General features: G+C 42.0%; 1 protein-coding gene across 1 annotated transcript in view; it reads left to right on the forward strand.

The window, feature by feature from the left end:
* Window positions 1-18,372, forward strand: part of Cd99l3 (CD99 molecule like 3) — a 287,298-nt gene that overhangs the window by 261,730 nt on the left and 7,196 nt on the right. The gene's annotated exons all lie outside the window — the stretch shown is intronic.

An 18,372-nucleotide genomic window follows, 5' to 3' on the forward strand; every position in this document is an offset into this window, starting at 1 on the left:
TTGGTTCAGAACTTGCTTGGTCCCTACCATCAGGTAATCCCAGGCACAGAGACTGCACTTACACATGCTGTCAAGGTGCATTCTAGCTGCAGCATGGCTCAGGACTCTGTGCCTTTGCACCTGACTGATAGCCCACTGCGTAGCTGGACTGCATCATAGGAGATGACCTGTCCTTACCTTTCTCTAGTTTTACTTCTCTCTTCTTTCCTTCTCCTCTCTCCCCACCCAGTTTCTTCTTGTATTCCTTTCAGCAGACTGGATTGCCCCAGTGATCCTGCACTTCTGCTTGTCATGCAATGGAAGATAGCTGTGTTGCTGTCTGCTCAGTAGTGTTACAAGTGATATGTGATTGGCCAGCATCACCCTTTTTATTGTTCTTGGGTAATTTTCCATATCCCACGTGTTTATCCTGAGAATAGATGTTTGAGTTGCTTTGTTTTTATTACAAATGAAACATGTCTGAGAGACCAAGGAGGGGCATTCCTGACTAATGGAGCACATATATGTCTAATGTCTTAAGAAACTTCTGGGGGTTTCTAAAATGTTCCTACCATGTTACACTCTCAGTAGCAATGCATGGCACATTCCATTCTTCCTAAGATTAAGAGGAACTTCCAGAGAAACAGAAGTGACTTAAATCATAAAAACAAATTCACTGAAGAAGAGCTTTGAATCACTAATAAATGTTGACTGAAACACAGAAAAATGGTAGAAGCACTTTGGAATGCCTCCTCTTTCTAGCTAGTGTCTGTGGACACCCATGTGCTCTTTTTTTTTTCTTTCTTTCTTTTTTTTTTTTTTTTTTTTACTGTTTCCCAGGTGTTTGGACAGACCAAGGATACAGACATGCATGCTTGAGGACATAATGTTTTAATTATACAGATGTGTGTGGCATCCAGCTTGAAGTTCTCTGTAAACAGGGCCAGCTTTTCCTCACATTTTCCTCTTCTCTGCTTTTTCTTTGTATAGAGGCATATAATGAAAAATGATGATTTCTGTTCCCTCTGATCAAAGACTGTTAACCTTTCTGCTATAGCCTTATCACAAAGCCAAGAACTACTCATTGAAGGGGGGAAATGGGCCTGTTGACATTTTACAGGATTTTTTGAAATGTTAAAGATCTTTTTGAGGGTGGGGCCAAGGGCACAAACACCTGTAATGTGTGCACTGTCCTGAGTGTCCTTACATTCTCAGGAAACAGGCAACTACTGCTTTGTCTGTACTCTTGGAACAAACACATACCCTCCTGAAATGACCAAAGTTTGTTGTGCTGATAGAGGGGGCATGCGGTAGACTGGGCTGAGGCCTTCACAGCCTCTGTTGAGGGAGTAGTACTGGAGGGGCGAGCCTTTCTGTCTAGTATTCTTAAACAATGCTTGTCATTTGGGGCTTTGATATGTTGCTTAGGCTATGACTTGGCAGGACACTTCCATAGAGCAGGGCACACAGATTTGTATGGTACCAACGTGGCAGGAAAGCAGTTTCCTGACGGAGAAGGTCTTGTTTTTTTTTTTTTTTTTCATTCACTTAAGAATTTAAGAGGAGGGCTCAAACCCTCTGCACTCTGTAATTTTGGTCAATCGTCATTGGCTATCTGTTAGTCTGGCAGGCATGAGTTGTAAAAACATGAAAACAGTATTGGAAAAGGATGTTCTGGCTCAGGGGGAAACCCAGGCTAGAGGCTTTGCAAACTTGACTTTAAACATCTTTTTTCATAGAACTTAGCACAGCTAGTGATGCTGGGGGTGGGGGTGGGCAGTGTAGGGAAGAAACTTAATTATGCAAATTTTGATCTGAAAGCTTTATTCCTATGTTTCCTGGCAGGCTGTTCTTTAATCTCTAGAGCAAGATTGCTCAGAATTACCATATATTCTCATTAATTTCATTAAAATTATAGCAAAGGTTGTTTTTGCTATAATCAAGAGTGATTTTGATTAATACTTAGGAAATCAAACCCCTCGCCAGCAGTGGGAATGAGAACAACCTTCTCAGTCAGTCGTCCTTTCTCTTCCTTCTCTCCCCTTCTTGCAAAAGGCCAAAGATACAAATGCACTGGAGGGAGTTTTAAGAGTCTCTTTGCTTTTGCAGATAGTTCTAAGGAAAACACTCCAAAATGGGAGTCCATTTTCCTCTCCCTTGAGTGCGAAGAAAGAACACATGAGTGCACACCAACCTACCTTGGCTGGCAACAAACAGTGCCAGGAGCACACATCCTCTCTTACAGGCTGACTGTTAAGTCAGCAGAGAATGCTGGGAAAATCTTGAAGATGAAGAAGGTAACATACCCATGTACCCATGTAACGAGGACATGGAAACCATAGACAGGTATTAGATAAAATCTAAAGGACCAATCGAAGATGATCTATCTTTGCTTTTAGAAACCATACCTGAAGGCATCCCACATTATAACGTGCTTTGTCTCCAAGCATAGTTTCACACATGTGTTTTTGTGCTTATGATCTGTTCATAAGCGTTCATTAGTACACTGTGTACAGTGTGAGGAGGAGCAGGTCATTGTGGGAGAAACAGATACTGGAAAGCTAGTCATTTGACACGCTACAGTTTCTAATGTTTCAACCACACCTTCCTCCATTTTCCCTCCCTTCTTTCCATTCTTTTGAGTACTGAGGCTGGAAACCATGACTTGTGTGTGCTAGACAAACACTCTATCAATGACTCTGTGTTGCCTCCTTATTGATCTGTGTAATAATTTTTGATCACAGGATAGGTGTAAAGTAGTGTATCTTCACTATCTCCTCCTTCAAGGAGTGTTCAGTACTCTAATCAAAGACAGAACCCATTTGTCCATTGTCTTTTACCTTGCCAACCTCTATGGTTCCTGCTTTTAGAACAAAGTGGGGCTAGCTTACAGGTTCAGAGGTTCAGTCCGTTATCATCAGGGCGGTTCAGGGCAGCGTCCACACAGATGTGGGGCTGGAGAAGCTGAGAGTTCAACATCTTCTGAGGGCAGATAGGAGAAGACTGGCTTCCGGGCAGCTTTTAGGAAGTGTTGTCAGACTACTTCTTATGTTTGGACACTGTAGGTATCTGTGTTGCACTGCTTTCTTAGGGCTACTGGGACACAGTGGAGTTAAAGTACTACATTAACAACTGGCCACACAGCAACATTTGATCCATTAAAGACTGAATACATGACAGTATGTATTATTTACTTCTTTATTGCTTTGAAAGACACCATGGCCAAAACAAATTAAAAATAAAATTAGGATGATGTTTCCAGAAGGTTAGAGTCCATGATGGCAGAGAGAAGCCATGGTGTCAGGAGCAGCTGAGAGCTTTTGGGTAATTTAGTGTGAGTGTGCGTGTGTGTGTGTGTGTGTGTGCGCGCGCGCGCGCGCGTGTGTGTGTGTGTGTGTATGTGTACATGCGAGAGTGTGTACATTTATGTGTATGTGTATGTATATGTGTAAGAAGAGAGAGAGACACAGAGACACACACACACAAAGAGAGATTGATATATATCATGGTGCCTGTGGAAGTCCAAGAAAAGTTATGGAGTTGATACTCTCTCACCTCTCCATCGGTTCAAGGAATCGAGCTCAGGTTGTCAGGGTTTCTGGTCTTTATGCAGAAGATAACTGTACAATCAACTGGATAACTTAAAATTTGAAAAGAAATAATAATAATTTTTTTTACAATTCCCCAGAGTAGAATTCCCCAGAGTTCAAAATATCAGCAGAGCCATGCTCCTGAGTGCTCCTGGATTGAATGGAATCCTTCCTCCCCTTCCACCCCCCCCCCGCCATTCTTAACTACTTTGTATCTCACTAAAATATAAGAACAGCTAACCAGTTTCCTGTTCATAGATGTGATGTCTTGGAAGCCTTTCTTCTGGGTTTAGGTTAGTGTGAGCAAAGGATGTGTCCCTCAGGTGAGTGGAATGCCATCCTTTGTCAACTCAGCTTTCACAAGTCCTTTGTAATCACAGTAATTGCAAGAAGCTGTGCAGACGACAGGGCCATGGTTCAATGTTCACAAATGCCAATGTGTAGCAAAGGCCTAATAATACACTAGGTGTGAATTATGAACCTCAATTAAGGCCTTTGCCAGTCACATTGCCCAGTTAGAATATACATAATTGTAAGTAGGACTCCATTTTTTTTTACAAAAAGAATAATTGCTTGTTAAAAGTGTGACATTCAAGAGTTAGCAGAATAGGATGTGGAAAGATTTCCCAATGAATACTGCAGACCTCAGGAGAACAAAGGCGAGCACGTGGTTTATTTTAAACAGATGTCACCTGCTGTGGAAACTTCTTTCAGGCAAAGAATACAATGTTCTTACTGTTCTCCAGGCCTGTGATGGATTGTTATATACATAGGAGAAAGGGGGAAATAGTCTCTCTATTTCTGCTTTGAACTTAGATGCCTAAAGCAACACAAATCCATCCATTTACATTTTGGGTATTAGGCGGCTGAAAGATTCCCACTAGAATAAAGTTCAGCTTTAACAGTGTTGTCCTCCTCTGAAGGCTCTAGTTTCTTTGCCTTTCCTGAGTTTGTTCGTATTGTTTGTTTTGTTTCTTTTTGTTTTGTGAAATGTGTCTTCATCTTATGGATCATGGCTCCTTCCCCTGATCCACTGACCACATGTTGTCTGATTATCACTCTTCCTTTCTTATCATGACCCTAGATTTCACTTTGAGCCAGTCCAGATAATAGAAGATAATAACTGTATCTCCAATAACTTAGAAGATAGCTTAGTTACATTTTATAGTGATTTCTGCCTCGTAAAGTATCAACTGTGTATGCCCTGACACTCGAAATGAGAACACCCTTGAGGGATTGCGTGCATTACAGGAAATTGAACATTATATCATTACCATTGTGTCATGATGTCACACTGTTTTTATTTTACGTAAAACCACAATAGATTCTCAGAAAAGATCATATCTAGACAACTTCCATATATGGTTTTAAAAACAGTATAAGATCTTATGAAAAACAAAAATGAAAATTCCACAATATGTGTGTTAAGTGAGGGGTCAGCTGAAATGACTCAGACCCATTGCAGGGGCTTAAGTACTTTTTCCTTCCACTAAGTGGTGGTTAATGAGCACACAGTAAGCTAAATGGACTGTGCATGCAGTCTTCTTCTTTTGTAGCCTGGGTTCTGCTATTTTTCACAGGTCTGGTATTCATGTTTTTGCATGTGTCTCATTTGGTAATGTCTATGTTCCTCACAATGCAGGTCTAGGTGTGACAAACATGTTGAGTGTACAGTGGGGTTGTGTCTCAGCGGCTCTACCACAGATGTCTTGCCTTAGGCCTCTTGGGCATTCTTTGTGCAGAAATGTTAGAACTCATCTACCCCGGGATCTAAAGGGATGTGGGGTGATAGCCAGGACAAAATCATTCTGGTTGGTGGGGGGAGGGGAAAAGGGACATGATGCTTTAAGTGTGTTTTAAAAATGATCTCTTTTACTTTTGAAATTATAACATCATCCCAACATTTCTCCATTCCCTCCACTTCTCCTCCCACCAAACCCTTGCATGTGGGCTGGAGAGATGGCTCAGTATTTGGAAGTGTATTTCACTCTTCCAGAAGAACTGAGTTTGGTGCCTAGTACCCTTGGCAGATGGTTCACAACTGCCTGGAATTCTAGCTCACAGGCTTTGATGCCTCTGGTTGCCTTGGGCATTCACACATACACGGGATGAAAATAAAATAAAATGTTAAAATAACTCCCATCTATTCTTGCTTGCTCTCTTTCAAGTCTACGACCTCCTTTTTCATTAATTGTTGTTACATGCAACTATGTATAGATTTTCCTACATACATAAATATAACCTATTCAACCTGTCTGATGTTGCTTGTATGTTTATGTTTTCAGTGCTGACTACTTGGTATTGGGTAAAAATTGACCTGCTCTTCCCCGGGGAAGACTATCTCTCTCTCACTATTTCTTATTTGCATGTAGTTCTTTGTGTAGAGTGAGGCTTCACGGGCTTTCGTCCACTTTGGCATATCTATTAGCTTGGTAAATCAATTAATTTATTGAGGCTTAGTTAGTGAGAAGAACCTGTGTGACTGAAAGGCAGCTGCATCACCAAAAGCTCACCAAAGAGGCTGGGGAGAGGATTCAGTCCGTAAAGTGATTGCTGCATAAGCACAGGAGTCTGAGCTCAATACCGAACAGTCACGTGACAAGCCAATGCTAGTGGCACACACTTGTGCTCTCATTGTTGGTGAAAGGGGGAGAGCAGATCCTTGGCACTGAGTAGCAAGCTGACTTGACTTAATTGCTATGTTCTGTGTATGTATGAAAGATTCTGTCTCAAAAAAGAAGGGCCTTCAAATACCCACAAAGGTGTGTGTGAACCCAAACATAGAAACATACACACACACACACACACACACACACACACACCTGCACATACATCTACAAAGTTTGGTTTTGAAGTTCTACGCCAGCATGGGTGATGGCTCACCAAAGCTGCAGCTATAGAGCTCTCTGAACAATTTAGAGGTAGCCCAAGGAACCAGAGGCATTTTGTTAAGTTTTATATGCCCTACGAGTCTACGTTCTTACTCTAGGAAGGAATTAGCAGTGACTGGCTTTATGGAGGACCATACTTTGAGCTGTTGGAAAGGACAAAAGTCCTTAAAGTAAACGGTGTGCAGTAAAGAGTCACAGTGAAAGACCCCCGGAGTGGGGAGACCCTCACTCAAGTCTCGGGATGACGCAACCCCCCAAGAACTCACACAAGACCGTCCTTGTTGTAATTACATAAGGTTTATCGATAGCAACCAGTGCACTGGGGTCGAGACTCGTATCCCACGCAGAGGCAGTGGATTCGACCCCAAGAGGCTGGGAGAAGAGGTATTTAAAGGGAGAAACCACAACCCGAGGGGGCAGGGATGGCGTCATAGAATAACAGTGAAAAATCACAAGGAAGAACTCTCTGTCTCTCAAGATTGTTTCCTAGGAGAAGCTGTCTCTTACTTCTCAGATTGTTTAACTTCATGGTCTGCTAGTTCCTAGGAGAAGTTGTTTCCTGCTTCTCAAAATTGTTCTCTAGGATTTATGGTCAGCTAGTTTCTGGGAGAAAGCTGTTGAGCTGGCCAATGTAATTATTCTATAGCCCTAGGAGAGGCTTCTTGGAACATACAATTCTGGGGCCTAACCTGTTTTCTTTTTTTTTTTTTTCTGCTCTAAACTTTGTGTCTAGGGGGGAAATTTTAAAACTTTTATCTTTCAACAGGGTAGGTTGTAGCTGGACTGGAACTAAAATCCTTGCCTTGGCTAGAGCTGCTTCACTCCAGTCCGTTTCTATCTTCAAAAGGCCTCTTTCATTATATACCTTCCTCCTCTTCTTTGAGGTAGGGTTTCAGCGTGTAGCCCTGGCTGGCCTAGGACTTGACAGGTACACCAAGCTGTACTTGAAATCGCTGTGCATACCAGGCTTGCCTTGCGCCTCTAGTAGAACGTCTGCTGACTCCCAGTTCCTGGGAGTAGAGAGGCTCTGGAGAGGACCTGGATTCAGTTCCCAGCATCCACAGGATAACTCGCAGATGCCTCTAAGTCCAGTTTTAGGGGATCCGATACCCTCTTCTGATCTCCAAGGATTCTCGCACACTCATTGATTTTATGTGTGTGTGTGTGTGTATCATATTAATAACATATATTAAATAAATGAAAGATATATCTATATATATTTCTTGCCTACGTAGGTGCATTATATCACTCTTTCCCTTTGCTGAGGAAAGGTTTTCTCTTTCAAATTAGCTGCCCCTAAGCCATCATCCAGCTCACACACAAGTCTTGAATCTCCTTATGAGCAGCAGTAATTGGATGGACCAGAATGTGACAAGGGGAGCGGAGCAATAAAACAGGCGAAGTAATGTCGCATTATTTCCAGACTGGTATCTCAGGGAAAACTGCTTAATGGGCTGCTTGTTCTGTAAGTCGGGTTAGCATTCAAGTGTGTGTTTCTGGGGTAGTGCTTTGGGCCCAGGGCTAGAGAGAGAACTGTCCATCTCTACTGGTTTACGGTAGGTTAGTGTCGGTCAAGAGGATAAGATCTCCGGTCTGAGTGGAGACTGGTTCGATCCCTTTGGTAAGGGATCACCATAGAAAGATTGGCTCACCAACTAAAACCTTACTGAAAAGATAGAATGGTTTTTAAAATGAAACACTGTACTTTTCTTTCCCACGATCCCACCACCATTGTGCAGAGGCTTACCGACCAGTCATGTAAAAGGTCCTAAGTCTACCCTATGACCAAGTCAGAAAAGCATACATATTTTTCACATTTTCTATCTCTTTTCTAAGTGTTCTTTCCTTAGTACTGGGGTCTTTATCCCCAGCATTTTGGGCCTCCCTACTCTTTCCTTAAAACCTGTAACCCCACATGTGGCTGCTTGCTGGCCATGAGCCTAACCTCCATGGCAGCTTAAACAGCACGGCTTGGCCCTTCTCCTTTCTCGTCCTCTGGGAGCTGCTAGGGCTTTATAGCTTGCCAGTCCTGGGGTTCTTCTTCTGAACTCTAATAAATCATCCTTGTGGTTCTTCATGAGTCTGTTTTTAAGTCCTGTTGTCAGTATGGCTCAGAATCCCAGAGGGGACCTTAATCTCCCCTGTGTCACTGTGGGAGGAAGATTATAAGAGTTGAACTTGATAATACTGAATCCCATGTTCAGGATTTGGAAGTAATATGTAAAGGACTCTGAAAAGAAGCAAGAGTTGGCTACTGGGCTCTAAGCTTTTGGCTCAGAAACCTTTTCGGTGCATTTGTAAGCTTGGCACTAGCAGTAATCGCCAGGTTGTGGACACGGTCCACATGACCTTGTAGCTTTGGGCAGGTTGAGTATGGTACAGTGGGTGGTTCCATTTAAGTGGTGCTCACAGTGCTGTTTGGAGGAGTATATGGGAAGATTTGGAGGGAGGGAAGGGAGAAGTGTTGTAGTCATAATCTCAAAAATAAAGGGCCTTTTGCACACACCAAGTAAGTGTGCTATCACCAAGCCATTTCCCTAGTCTAATAACGTTTCCTGTATTCATTTACCTAGATAAAGCTTGAGTTTTTTTCCCCCATACCTTGGCTACTGTGAATAGTTGTGCACTGAGCACGAGCGTGCAGATGCCTCTGATTTACCAACCTCAGTTCCCAAGCTTCATATAACTGGATTATAGGATAATTCTATGCTTACTTTTCAGGAGTGTCCATACCATTTTCCATAGGCTAGGACTAAAGCTGGCTTCATTGCACTTGCAATTTTTGTTTCCTCAAAGATTAGACTTGTCGTACATTATCTTTTAATTCATCAGTTGGCCATAAACATCATTTCTTTGTGGAAAATGTCACTTAATTGCATGGGACATTCTTTAGCTGTGGTGAAGCATTTTGGTTGGACACATGTTAGTCTCCTTGTTTTGTGGTGCTGGGAATTAAACCCAGGGCTTTCCACTTGTGGAGTGAGCCCTTGCCCTGTATGCTCCGCCTCACTGCTGCAGTTTGCTTTTTTGCCTATGCTTTGGGAATGCTCTTCAGGAAACCATAAGCCAGACCAATGGCCGCTACTTCTTTTAGTAGCTCTTCAGGATTGGGTATCGCATTTAATAAATTGCAAATTAATTATGATTCAGTTACTGTGTTGGAATAAAGGTCTAATTTTATTCTTTTGTGTTTTCCCACCAGTGATTCCTGAAGACACTATCCTTAACCCTTTGAGCATTTTCAACTCTCCGTAAGAGTTACGTTCGAGTTTATTTCTGGGTTGTGTATTTTTTTTTTTATATTCTCTCTTTTTTTTTTTTTATTAACTTGAGTATTTCTTATATACATTTCGAGTGTTATTCCCTTTCCCGCTTTCCGGGCAAACATCCCCCTCCCCCCTCCCCTTCCTTATGGGTGTTCCCCTCCCAACCCTCCCCCATTGCCGCCCTCCCCCCATAGACTAGTTCACTGGGGGTTCAGTCTTAGCAGGACCCAGGGCTTCCCCTTCCACTGGTGCTCTTACTAGGATATTCATTGCTACCTATGGGGTCAGAGTCCAGGGTCAGTCCATGTATAGTCTTTAGGTAGTGGCTTAGTCCCTGGAAGCTCTGGTTGCTTGGCATTGTTGTACTTTTGGGGTCTCGAGCCCCTTCAAGCTCTTCCAGATCTTTCTCTGATTCCTTCAATAGGGGACCTATTCTCAGTTCAGTGGTTTGCTGCTGGCATTCGCCTCTGTATTTGCTGCATTCTGGCTGTGTCTCTCAGGAGCGATCTACATCCGGCTCCTGTCGGTCTGCACTTCTTTGCTTCATCCATCTTGTCCAATTGGGTGGCTGTATATGTATGGGCCACATGTGGGGCAGGCTCTGAATGGGTGTTCCTTAAGTCTCTGTTTTAATCTTTGCCTCTCCCTTCCCTGCCAAGGGTATTCTTTTTCCTCATTTAAAGAAGGAGTGAAGCATTCACATTTTGATCATCCGTCTTGAGTTTCGTTTGTTCTAGGGATCTAGGGTAATTCAAGCATTTGGGCTAATAGCCACTTATCAATGAGTGCATACCATGTATGTCTTTCTGTGATTGGGTTAGCTCACTCAGGATGATATTTTCCAGTTCCAACCATTTGCGTACGAATTTCATAAACTCGTTGTTTTTGATAGCTGAGTAATATTCCATTGTGTAGATGTACCACATTTTCTGTATCCATTCCTCTGTTGAAGGGCATCTGGGTTCTTTCCATTTTCTGGCTATTATAAATAAGGCTGCGATGAACAGAGTGGAGCACGTGTCTCTTTTATATGTTGAGGCATCTTTTGGGTATATGCCCAAGAGAGGTATAGCTGGATCCTCAGGCAGTTCAATGTCCAATTTTCTGAGGAACCTCCAGACTGATTTCCAGAATGGTTTTACCAGTCTGCAATCCCACCAACAATGGAGGAGTGTTCCTCTTTCTCCACATCCTCGCCAGCATCTGCTATCACCTGAGTTTTTGATCTTAGCTAATCGCACTGGTATGAGGTGAAATCTCAGGGTTGTTTTGATTTGCATTTCACTTATGACTAAAGATGTTGAACATTTCTTTAGGTGTTTCTCAGCCATTCGGCATTCCTCAGCTGTGAATTCTTTGTTTAGCTCTGAACCCCATTTTTAATAGGGTTATTTGTTTCCCTGCGGTCTAACGTCTTGAGTTCTTTGTATATTTTGGATATAAGGCCTCTATCTGTTGTAGGATTGGTAAAGATCTTTTCCCAATCTGTTGGTTGCCGTTTTGTCCTAACCACAGTGTCCTTTGCCTTACAGAAGCTTTGCAGTTTTATGAGATCCCATTTGTCGATTCTTGATCTTAGAGCATAAGCCATTGGTGTTTTGTTCAGGAAATTTTTTCCAGTGCCCATGTGTTCCAGATGTTTCCCTAGTTTTTCTTCTATTAGTTTGAGTGTGTCTGGTTTGATGTGGAGGTCCTTGATCCACTTGGACTTAAGCTTTGTACAGGGTGATAAGCATGGATCGATCTGCATTCTTCTACATGTTGCCCTCCAGTTGAACCAGCACCATTTGCTGAAAATGCTATCTTTTTTCCATTGGATGGTTTTGGCTCCTTTGTCAAAAATCAAGTGACCGTAGGTGTGTGGGTTCATTTCTGGGTCTTCAATTCTATTCCATTGGTCTATCTGTCTGTCTCTGTACCAATACCATGCAGTTTTTATCACTATTGCTCTGTAATACTGCTTGAGTTCAGGGATAGTGATTCCCCCTGAAGTCCTTTTATTGTTGAGGATAGCTTTAGCTATCCTGGGTTTTTTGTTATTCCAGATGAATTTGCAAATTGTTCTGTCTAACTCTTTGAAGAATTGGATTGGTATTTTGATGGGGATTGCATTGAATCTGTAGATTGCTTTTGGTAAAATGGCCATTTTTACTATATTAATCCTGCCAATCCATGAGCATGGGAGATCTTTCCATCTTCTGAGGTCTTCTTCAATTTCTTTCCTCAGTGTCTTGAAGTTCTTATTGTACAGATCTTTTACTTGCTTGGTTAAAGTCACACCGAGGTACTTTATATTATTTGGGTCTATTATGAAGGGTGTCGTTTCCCTAATTTCTTTCTCGGCTTGTTTCTCTTTTGTAGAGAGGAAGGCAACTGATTTATTTGAGTTAATTTTATACCCAGCCACTTTGCTGAAGTTGTTTATCAGCTTTAGTAGTTCTCTGGTGGAACTTTTGGGATCACTTAAATATACTATCATGTCATCTGCAAATAGTGATATTTTGACTTCTTCTTTTCCGATCTGTATCCCTTTGATCTCCTTTTGTTGTCTGATTGCTCTGGCTAGAACTTCAAGAACTATATTGAATAAGTAGGGAGAGAGTGGGCAGCCTTGTCTAGTCCCTGATTTTAGTGGGATTGCTTCAAGTTTCTCTCCATTTAGTTTAATGTTAGCAACTGGTTTGCTGTATACGGCTTTTACTATGTTTAGGTATGGGCCTTGAATTCCTATTCTTTCCAGGACTTTTATCATGAAGGGGTGTTGAATTTTGTCAAATGCTTTCTCAGCATCTAATGAAATGATCATGTGGTTCTGTTCTTTCAGTTTGTTTATATAATGGATCACGTTGATGGTTTTCCGTATATTAAACCATCCCTGCATGCCTGGGATGAAGCCTACTTGATCATGGTGGATGATTGTTTTGATGTGCTCTTGAATTCGGTTTGCCAGAATTTTATTGAGTATTTTTGCGTCGATATTCATAAGGGAAATTGGTCTGAAGTTCTCTTTCTTTGTTGTGTCTTTGTGTGGTTTAGGTATAAGAGTAATTGTGGCTTCATAGAAGGAATTCGGTAGGGCTCCATCTGTTTCAATTTTGTGGAATAGTTTGGATAATATTGGTATGAGGTCTTCTATGAAGGTTTGATAGAATTCTGCACTAAACCCGTCTGGACCTGGGCTCTTTTTGGTTGGGAGACCTTTAATGACTGCTTCTATTTCCTTAGGAGTTATGGGGTTGTTTAACTGGTTTATCTGTTCCTGATTTAATTCGATACCTGGTATCTGTCTAGGAAATTGTCCATTTCCTGAAGATTTTCAAATTTTGTTGAATATAGGTTTTTATAGTAAGATCTGATGATTTTTTGAATTTCCTCTGAATCTGTAGTTATGTCTCCCTTTTCATTTCTGATTTTGTTAATTTGGACGCACTCTCTGTGTCCTCTCGTTAGTCTGGCTAAGGGTTTATCTATCTTGTTGATTTTCTCAAAGAACCAACTTTTGGTTCTGTTGATTCTTTCTATGGTCCTTTTTGTTTCTACTTGGTTGATTTCAGCTCTGAGTTTGATTATTTCCTGCCTTCTACTCCTCCTGGGTGTATTTGCTTCTTTTTGTTCTAGAGCTTTTAGGTGTGCTGTCAAACTGCTGACATATGCTCTTTCCTGTTTAGTTCTGCAGGCACTCAGCGCTATGAGTTTTCCTATTAGCACAGCTTTCATTGTGCCCCTTAGGTTTGGGTATGTTGTATCTTCATTTTCATTAAATTCTAAAAAATTTTTAATTTCTTTCTTTATTTCTTCCTTGACCAGGTTATCATTGAGTAGAGCATTGTTCAATTTCCACGTATATGTGGGCATTCTTCCCTTATTGTTATTGAAGACCAGTTTTAGGCCGTGGTGGTCCGATAGCACGCATGGGATTATTTTTATCTTTCTGTACCTGTTGAGGCCCGTTTTTTGACCAATTATATGGTCAATTTTGGAGAAAGTGCCATGAGGAGCTGAGAAGAAGGTATATCCTTTTGCTTTAGGATAGAATGTTCTATAAATATCTGTTAAGTCCATTTGGCTCATGACTTCTCTTTGTCGACATCACTGTTTAATTTCTGTTTCCATGATCTGTCCATTGATGAGAGTGGGGTGTTGAAATCTCCCACTATTATTGTGTGAGGTGCAATGTGTGTTTTGAGCTTTAGTAAGGTTTCTTTTACGTATGTAGGTGCCCTTGTATTTGGGGCATATATATTTAGTATTGAGAGTTCATCTTGGTGGATTTTTCCTTTGATGAATATGAAGTGTCCTTCCTTATCTTTTTTGATGACTTTTAGTTGGAAATTGATTTTATTTGATATTAGAATGGCTACTCTAGCTTGCTTCTTCTGACCATTTGCTTGGAAAGTTGTTTTCCAGCCTTTCACTCTGAGGTAGTGTCTGTCTTTGTCTCTGAGGTGTGTTTCCTGTAGGCAGCAGAATGCAGGGTCCTCGTTGCGTATCCAGTTTGTTAATCTATGTCTTTTTATTGGGGAGTTGAGGCCATTGATATTGAGAGATATTAAGGAATAGTGATTATTGTTTCCCTTTATATTCATATTTGGATGTGAGGTTATGTTTGTGTGCTTTCATTCTCTTTGTTTTGTTGCCAAGACGATTAGTTTCTTGCTTCTTCTAGGGTATAGCTTGCCTCCTTATGTTGGGCTTTACCATTTATTATCCTTTGTAGTGCTGGATTTGTAGAAAGATATTGTGTAAATTTGGTTTTGTCATGGAATATCTTGGTTTCTCCATCAATGTTAATTGAGAGTTTTGCTGGATACAGTAACCTGGGCTGGCATTTGTGTTCTCTTAGGGTCTGTATGACATCAGTCCAGGATCTTCTGGCCTTCATAGTTTCTGGCGAGAAGTCTGGTGTGATTCTGATAGGTCTCCCTTTATATGTTACTTGACCTTTTTCCCTTACTGCTTTTAATATTCTTTCTTTATTTTGTGCGTTTGGTGTTTTGACAATTATGTGACGGGAGGTGTTTCTTTTCTGGTCCAATCTATTTGGAGTTCTGTAGGCTTCTTGTATGTATATGGGTATCTCTTTTTTTAGGTTAGGGAAGTTTTCTTCTATGATTTTGTTGAAGATATTTACTGGTCCTTTGAGCTGGGAGTCTTCACTCTGTTCTATACCTATTATCCTTTAGTTTGATCTTCTCATTGAGTCCTGGATTTCCTGTATGTTTTGGACCAGTAGCTTTTTCTGCTTTACATTATCTTTGACAGTTGAGTCAATGACTTCTAGGGAATCTTCTGCTCCTGAGATTCTCTCTTCCATCTCTTGTATTCTGTTGGTGAAGCTTGTATCTACAGCTCCTTGTCTCTTCTTTTGGTTTTCTATATCCAGGGTTGTTTCCATGTGTTCTTTCTTGATTGCTTCTATTTCCATTTTTAATTCCTTCAACTTTTTGATTGTGTTTTCCTGGAATTCTTTCAGGGATTTTTGCGATTCCTCTCTGTAGGCTTCTACTTGTTTATTAATGTTTTCCTGTGTTTCCCTAAGTGTGTTCATGTCTTTCTTGAAGTCCTCCAGCATCATGATCAAATATGATTTTGAAACTAGATCTTGCTTTTCTGGTGTGTTTGGATATTCCATGTTTGTTTTGGTGGGAGAATTGGGCTCCGATGATGGCATGTAGTCTTGGTTTCTGTTGCTTGGGTTCCTGCGCTTGCCTCTTGCCATCAGATTATCTCTAGTGTTACTTTGTTCTGCTATTTCTGACAGTGGCTAGACTGTCCTATAAGCCTGTGTGTCAGGAGTGCTGTAGACCTGTTTTCCTCTCTTTCAGTCAGTTATGGGACAGAGTGTTCTGCTTTCGGGCGTGTAGTTTTTCCTCTCTACAGGTCTTCAGCTGTTCCTGTGGGCCTGTGTCTTGAGTTCACCAGGCAGCTTTCTGCAGCAGAAAATTTGGTCTTACCTTTGGTCCCGAGGCTCAGGTTCGCTCGTGGGGTTTTTCCCAGGGGCTCTCTGCAGCAGCAGCAACCAGGAAGACCTGTGCCGCCCCTCCCGGGAGCTTCAGTGCACCAGGGTTCCAGATGGTCTTTGGCTTTTTCCTCTGGCGTCCGAGATGTGTGTGCAGGGAGCAGTCTCTTCTGGTTTCCCAGGCTTGTCTGCCTCTCTGAAGGTTTAGCTCTCCCTCCCACGGGATTTGGGTGCAGAGAACTGTTTATCCGGTCTGTTTCCTTCAGGGTCCAGCGGTGTCTCTGGCAGGGGTCCTGCCGCTCCTGGGCCCTCCCCCACGGGAGCCCAGAGGCCTTATACAGTTTCCTCTTGGGCCAGGGATGTGGGCAGGGGTGAGCAGTGTTGGTGGTCTCTTCCGCTCTGCAGCCTCAGGAGTGCCCACCTGACCAGGCGGTTGGGTCTCTCTCTCACGGGGTCTGGGAGCAGAGAGCTGCTGCGGGCCGGGATCCGCGGGTGTGGGACTTCCGGTAAACACAGAACGTGCCCGGTCCTAGAGAAATTCTGCTTCCGTGTGTCCCAAGCTCACCAGGCAGCTTTCTTGCAGCAGAAAATTTGGTCTTACCTGTGGTCCCGAGGCTCAGGTTCGCTCGTGGGGTGCTGCCCAGGGGCTCTCTGCAGTTGCAGCAACCAGGAAGACCTGTGCCGCCCCTTCCGGGAGCTTCAGTGCAGCAGGGTTCCAGATGGTCTTTGGCTTTTTCCTCTGGCATCCGAGATGTGTGTGCAGGGAGCAGTCTCTTCTGGTTTCCCAGGCTTGTCTGCCTCTCTGAAGGTTTAGCTCTCCCTCCCACGGGATTTGGGTGCAGAGAACTCCCTCCAGTTATATTTTTCATAATCACTTTATATATTTTTATATTTTTCATAATCACTTTAATAGTTTGTGTGCTTCTAGAACTCTATTCATTTCCTCTAGCATGTCTGATTTGTTGGAATACATTGTCCATTGCAGTTTCCTTTGTACTTATTTAGTATTAGTTGCAATGCCTCCTCTCCCATTTATAATTTTGGTCATTAGATCAAGTTTTGAATCTTGTTTTCTTTTGTCAAAAAGCCAACTCCAGATTTCCTTTCATTCCTCTCCTCCCCCTTGTTTTTCCCTGTTTGTTCTGAGGAAAAACCTAGGACCTCTACGTAAATGCATGCTTGCTTCTGAGCTACCCCACCAGCCCACAAGAACCTTAGTTCCATTAAAGCTTCCTGATGGTTTTCTTGTCTAGAATCCTTTGTCCTCCCTCCTTTCTACACATCCTATTCCTGTGCCACTTCTTCCTCTTCCTCCCTCTTTTGAAACTGAATCTTACTATCTTGGCAAGCAGTCCTAGCTGGATCTCAAATGCCAGGTCCTCCCACCTCAGCTTCCTGGATCGTGGCTGTGTACCAGGTGGCCTGCTCTTTCCAGCTTCGTAACAACTTTTCCTCTTATGGGCCATGTTTCTGTTGTCAAATATCTGAACTCTTTACTAAGCATTCAATTCTGAAACACTTCCTTCTGAAAATTGAATGGTTTAATATTTAAGCAAATGGAACCTATTCATTTGCAGTTACTATTATATAAAATGAAACTCATTGCTTTTTGTTTTGGAAGTTTAATTATTTCAGCACCCTTTGTTGAATAGATTTCTTGCTCCCTTGAGTTGCTTTGCATATGTATAAAAAAAATCACTTGAGCAGATCTGAGGTCTTTTGAGCTCTTCATTCTGTTCTGTTGCCTATATCTATCTACCTGCCACATCTTTGATAAATGTTGACTATGAAATATTAGGTAGAGTGATTCATCCCACTTTATTCTTTTTAAGGTTTAAAAAAGACAATCTCAGGTTCTGCCTTCCCCAAAAAGTTTAGATCAAATTTGACTCTTTCTGGAAAGAAACAATCAGTGGGACTTCTATAGGCTTTCCTTGAACATAGAGAGTGTGGGAGCTGATGTTGCCAATCTGGTGTGTGTCTTTAATTGGATCTTCTTGGTTTTATACCTTTAGGTTTACTCTACGTTTATAGTAATTTCACTCACCTCTGCTTTAAATACTTTGCTTTCTGAGACACTGCTGAAATGAGTTCCATAGCATCGACATGTAATAGTGATGACAAGGCAGTGTCCAATCCATCACTCACAAAATGCCACAGTAGATCTTCTTTACTCTTAACCTGGGCCCCATGTGACCACACTGAAGTGGACTAGTAAACCTTACATGTCACCTTCCAGTGACGTATTCCCAACAATTGGCCTGTAGGGTCATATCACGTTTGACTACAACACCCATTTGTTTGTTGTTCTGTGATGGTGCAAGTGAGTTGTTTGGAAATCCTTGTTGTTTTTTCTTTTCATTTCTTTCCCCTTTTGTTTTTGTTGTTGTTTCTTTAATGGAGGGTTTCTCTTGGCTGTCCTGGAACTCACTCTGTGGACCAGGCTGTTTTCAAGTTCAGAGATCCTTTTGCCTCTCTTCCGGAGTACTGTGATTAAAAGAGTGCATCGCCATAGATCACATGAAACTCAAGAAGGATGACCAAAATGCGGATGCTCCTCTCCTTCTTTAAAAGGGGAACAAAAGTACCCTTAGCAGGGGATAGGGAGGCAAAGTTTAGAGCAGAGTCTGAAGGAACGGCCATTCAGAGCCTACCCCATATGTGGCCACCAAACAAGATAAGGAGGA

This window comes from Rattus norvegicus, chromosome 1, assembly GCF_036323735.1.
Source record: "Rattus norvegicus strain BN/NHsdMcwi chromosome 1, GRCr8, whole genome shotgun sequence".
NCBI classification, from domain to species: domain Eukaryota; kingdom Metazoa; phylum Chordata; class Mammalia; order Rodentia; family Muridae; genus Rattus; species Rattus norvegicus.